This window comes from Pyxicephalus adspersus, chromosome 1 (genome assembly GCF_032062135.1).
Source record: "Pyxicephalus adspersus chromosome 1, UCB_Pads_2.0, whole genome shotgun sequence".
NCBI classification, from domain to species: domain Eukaryota; kingdom Metazoa; phylum Chordata; class Amphibia; order Anura; family Pyxicephalidae; genus Pyxicephalus; species Pyxicephalus adspersus.
This window is the reverse complement of record NC_092858.1, coordinates 32,869,974-32,875,973: the sequence shown is the minus strand read 5'-3', so window position 1 is coordinate 32,875,973 and position 6,000 is coordinate 32,869,974.

Here is a 6,000-nt window from a genome sequence, read left to right as displayed (position 1 = left end):
GTGTGATGAGGTTATGAGTGAGGAAGTAATTAGTAGGTCATTGGAGGAGTGAAAAGAACAGCTAGGGGAGTATTTTCCTATCAGGTCAGAAATGCAAGTGAGACAAGAACTGCAGAGGGATTTGAAGGCAAAGCACAGGAGCTTGAATTTGATTCTAAGATGAAATGGATGCCAATGAAGAGAACTACAAAGAGATGCAGCAGAAGAGGAGCGGTGGGAAGGATGGATGAGTCTGGCTGCAGCATTCATAACACTGGTCAACAAACCTTTTCTTGCCAAACAGATTAAAGTCGTTTTAGGGTATGTTTGATGTACAGATTCCACATATGGTATTGGTTTTGCTGGATTGGCTCTAGTTTTTGAAATAATGACCTCAATAATACCCTCATAGAAAACTAATGAAACATGAAAATTAACCAAAGTAAACTAGATATGCCTACGTATACAAAATTAAATTTTTAAAATCCTTAATGTCAATATATTCTATATTCAGTATATTTACAATCTAATCACAAAGAAGGTATTGAAAATGATTTGCCTTTATCAGGACAATCACGTTGAAGGCTCCAGCAATAGTCTGCCATCATGTGTGTATCCCATCTGCCCCAATACCTTTCTTCCATCACCTTTATATCTTGATGGAACCTCTTCCCTTGTTCTTCACTGAAATCACTAAGGTTTTCTGGAAATGTGTGCATATGGAGATAGTATAACTTTATGCTCATAGTAGTACTCACTCCAGGGAAGAATCTACAAATGTATTTGAAGCTATCACCGTCCTTGTTCAGAGCTATAACGAATTGCTTCATTGATCCCAACTTTATGTGTAGTGGAGGGAGAATGAATTTTTCTTTGTCAACCATTAATGATTAATGAATTTATTAAACCCCTGAACGTTACCCCGAGTGTGACTCTGGGTACCCAGAGTCACACTCGGGGTAGGCAAACCTATGGGAAAAAATAGTAAATCGAGTCTTACCTGATCCGCCGGCGTCCCGCGTCGTCTTCTCTCTTCCTTCGCGTCTTCTTTCTTCTTCCTCCGGTGTCTTCTGCACTCAATGAGTCACTGGGGCGTTCCCGGTGATGTCAGTGCGTACGTACGTTGCCGGAGGGGTGGGAAATTCAAAATTCAATAGAAAATAACTGAATTATTGAATGCAATACAGTGGATTTATATGTGTAAAAGCAGTACATTGTCTTTCATGAATATTTATTTTACAGTATAATATAATAGTATGAGTATATTATTTATTTATTTATTTTTTAATTTTATATATATATATATATATATATATATATATATAATTTATTTAATCAATTTTTTTGACATGATTTTGTGTTTCCAACTTTTTTTTTTATTCTCATACTATTATTATACTGAATTTTTGTGAAAAACAATGTACCGCTTTTAGACATATAAATCCAGAAAGAAATGAACCACTCAGGAGGTTAATGATGTTCGCTGCACCTTTTTTCATGTTTTCCCTTGGAGGCCATGTCACTTTTTTCAGTGATCTACTATCCCTTGTTCAACTATCCCACAAGCAGATGAAACATGGGTACTTTGAGTATCCACTTTGCTGTCCAAGTAGGAAGTTCACCATTTTTTAAATCAACACATATGGACCATTGTTGTTCATGATAGCAAAGCTTTTGTAAGACCATTTTGATATTTTCAGATTTTCTTTACCACTTAGCGGTTTTCCCAAGTGTGACTCGGGGTGGAATTTACCTGCAAATAGCAGTAATCCCAAGTCACACTCGAATAGCAGAAAATCGCCAGTTACCTGCACCCCGTGATCTAGGGGCGCCCCTATGCATCGCCGGCTGGCTTCTGCATCATTTCTTCAGGTGATGAGGATAGTGCTTCGGTACGTTAGGGGTGTGTGGCCAGGAGGGAAATTTAAAAGCAGATTACAATGTAATCTGCTTTTAAATGCTTTTTACAGTGAAAAACACAACATAATAAATAAAAATTGTACAAGTACATCAAGTAATGTATAAATCATCATTGCCCAGTGCTCTGATTTACATTTTGCCCACTATTAGCCCTGACGTTGAGCTGACCCTTGTTAAACTGTTGGTGGCATATTTCATCATTTCCTGAATGTATTTTTTGATCACTTTGTCTTTGACCTTGAACTTTCCTGACTGCTTACTGGAGACTTGACCACATGGCATCGAAATGGCATATACCCAGCGCTGTTTTTGAAGAACTTGAAAGCAGCGACAGCGAATTGGAGTTACTTTTAGAATCCAGCAACAGTGATTCAGCAGGAAATTTGTCATCAGACAGCAATAGTGAATTGGGTGAGAAATTTGAACCTGAGGTCAGTACTGTGCGCTCATGATGCTCCATTGACCTTGATGCTGACCAGACAGTGCCCCCAAGATTTCTATTTACCGGCGCACCTGGTGTAAAAATTGAGGCTGAACGCCATGACCCTCGGGTATACCTGAAGTTGCTTTTAACCAATGAAGTTATCGAAAAAATTGTTGCAAAGACAAACAGGTAAGCTGCTCTGTGTTTGCTAACATATTACTTGCAACCTTCACCACACTATAAAAGAACATATCCTAAAAAAAACTTTTTTATTTTGTTTTATGCAGGTACGCCGAACAACAATTAGGTGCTCCACACCTGAGGTTTTCAAGAGGCAGAAAGTGGGAACCAGTGACCAAGGATGACATTTGGCTGTTTTTGGGCTTGGTGATACTTCAGGGAGTTGTGGGCAAACCCCCTGCAGAAATGGTACTGCTCACGGAATAAAATACTTGCCACTCCATTCTTTGGCACAGTCATGCCACAATACAGACTTACCCTGAAGTTACCCTTTTATCATGAAGTATCTGCACTTTACCAACAACAAAGAGTTTGATGAGACTACCCATCCTGCACCAAAACTCAAGAAAATTTGGGAAGTGTCTCAGATGCTTCTAAAAATTTCCAGGAGACCTATGTGCCAGACAGAGACATCAGTATTGACGGAAGTCTAATGGCTTACAATGGGAGGCTCAGCTGGGTGCAGTACATTGCGTCAAAGAGGGCACGATTTGGCGTGAAAACTTACATGCTGTGCGAATCCTTAATAGGCTACATCTGGAATTTGGTCTTTTACACTGGAAAAGGGACACAATTCAACCCCAAGTAAAGCAGCTATGGATTGGCAACATCTTCAGTGCTATCCCTCACTGAGCCATTGCTAGATCAGGGCTATTGTGTCACAACCGACAACTTTTACACATCTCCTGAGCTTTATGAATTTCTTTTGCAACACAGAACAGATGCATATGGAACCGTTAGGGCTAACCGGCACGACCTGCCATCACTGTTTGCAAAAGGGAAGCTGAAGACAGGAGAAATTGTGAGTCATTCTGACTTCATTTGGAAGGTTTCGGAATCCATCAGTAGCTCTGAATAGACCTGGACATCGTGCTGTTGCCGTTGTCAACCTGGAACGCTTGACTGGTTGTCACTTCACAGAATACATTCCACCAACCCAGAGAAAGGCAGCACCTACAAGGATGTGCGTTGTTTTGCCGCTCAAAGACCGATGACAGTGGAAGGAGGATCCGCAAAGAAACCAGATTCTAATGTCCTGATTGTGATGTTGGACTGATTGTGCAGCACCCTGCTTCAAAATCTACCACACCCGGGATGTCTACTAGAAATGTAATTATTTTTTTTTCTAAAATCTACATTAAATTACAAATACTACTTATCAATAATATGCACCCTTGTTTGGACAAATTTCAGTGAAAATGTTTTGATAAATTGCATTAATTGTTGTGGTTCATTATTTTTTATGATTATAATAAAGAGATATAATTATCATAACTGAGTTATTCCCAAGAATTACAGGCTCACAATTCAAACTTCGTGTGGAACTGTCTATGAAAAGCTGCCAGTCTTCTACTCTGTATTCTGGTACTCCCATATGGGCTAGTAGTGCAAGATGTTACAACAGTACACAAAGTCTCTATCATCTTCACTGAATTATGGTAGACATGTCACCTCTCTTGTCCTATAAACCGTTATTTTAACTTCCGGTTCCAGACAGTTCTTTTCCCCTGTATATCCTCCATGTCAGATACATGAATATCAGGGAGTGTACTGAACACTGGGAACATCACCACCATGCAGCACAGGTCGACTTGCGGATTCCAAATCAGGGTACTTCCACTTGTTTTCTTGTAACGATGGAAACCTTTTACATACAGAACAAAAATAATCATTATGATGATTTTTGGGCTCTCATCATACCATAGGTACACCAAATTTCAAACTTTTCAGTTTTCCACCGACATAGACTACACAGGTTTTGCATACCATATGGGGAGCCCAATACTTATATTGGTCCCCCAGTTTAATTCCAAAATCTGCAAGATATGCTTATTTCACAAATTCTGTATTGTTTCTTCTGTTTTTGCTGAGAATATTCACCACAAATGTAGCAAAATACATAAGGGTCATTTAAACAACTTCTTCTTGAAGAACTCATATTCCTGTAAAAAAAGAAAACGTATGAATATAAAGAATGCAATTGAAAGTTTCATGAAAATAATGCTTTTAATATATAAAATGCAAAACATCAGCGTAAATAAAGATTGATAGTAATATGCTGTGTTAATATTTGTTGTTGGTAAAATTGTCTATTCCGGTTCCTGTATCACAAGAACTAGAGTCAAATCAACTGTATGCAACTGCCAATTCAACAATTGAAACTGATGTAATTTCTAGATTCAGCAGACCTGAAATACACAAAATATATTATAAAATCCTTGGCAAGTGATTTTTTTTTTGAGCAGTGTAATAGATTGTAGAGGAGAGAGTCGGGTTAGTGGAATACCAGAGAGGAAGATGTTACAGTAGTCCAAACCATTAATCAAACAAGCATGCAGACAACTGTGAAATAATTACCTGAACTCCATACTCATTCTGGGTCAGTGATTCAGAAAATTTTAAAGTCAGAGAAAAAGAACACAAACCAGACAAGCTGTATATTTTAAAACTATGTCAGAAATGGCATCGTATACATTCTCATTGGACTCACAGATCCTTGGTCATAGACAAGTTTTACTCCCATGATTATATAATGCATGCCTGCTATGGACATCAAAAGAATAAATTTGATTTATCGTTAAAGAATACCCTTAGATTACAGAGAAATACACACACAGCACAGGGACGCAGTGTCTCTGTTCCTCTATAAGACCATATAAATTCTCATAGCAGATGCAGATTAGGACCAAAAGGACTACAAAAACAATTTGCCATTTATAAGGTTTGCAGTAAGAGAAGGCACTGCTTTATTTGCATTGTTCATAGCAGCTGCCCATAAGTGATTCCTATCTAGTAGTGATGGGTAGTTGCACAATCTGATATATTTCAATATTCTGGGCACTCTCTGGTAAACACTGGTTTTATATTAATTTAACATTTAGGTAAATTTGAAATTTAAAAAAATATTTCTATGTCAAATGTACCAACTGGACATTTAAAAATAGAAAATAATCATACTGCCAGGGAGGTTAAAGGAACACTTAACACCAGGAATTCCTAAAAAGGAAAAAGCACATATGGATGACTGCACTTTTCAAAGAAAATATTTCTCCAGGTATACTGATCCAGCGTCTTCGGTGCAGCTAGACAAGGCACTCTTAATTTTTTTTTTACCTGCTGGCGAAAACCCTAAAGGTAAAGCTATGTACACACCCATCGGCTCAGGGTCAATAATGGGCGAGAATCTGGCGTGTGTATAGTGCCAGTCGTCCATCATCTGAACGACCGTCCTGGTGGATGCACAGACGATGGACGAATAACAATCCTAATACAAGGGAAGGGGGAGAGCACGCAGCGAGGTGCCGCTCCGTCGTTCTCCCCCTCCTCTCTGCATACAGCAGAACGGTGCTGTATGTACAGCACTTGTTCATGCATCGTGCAGTGCTAGTCGTTGGAAGGGATTGTGAAAGATCCTTTCCAACGACTAATATTGCACA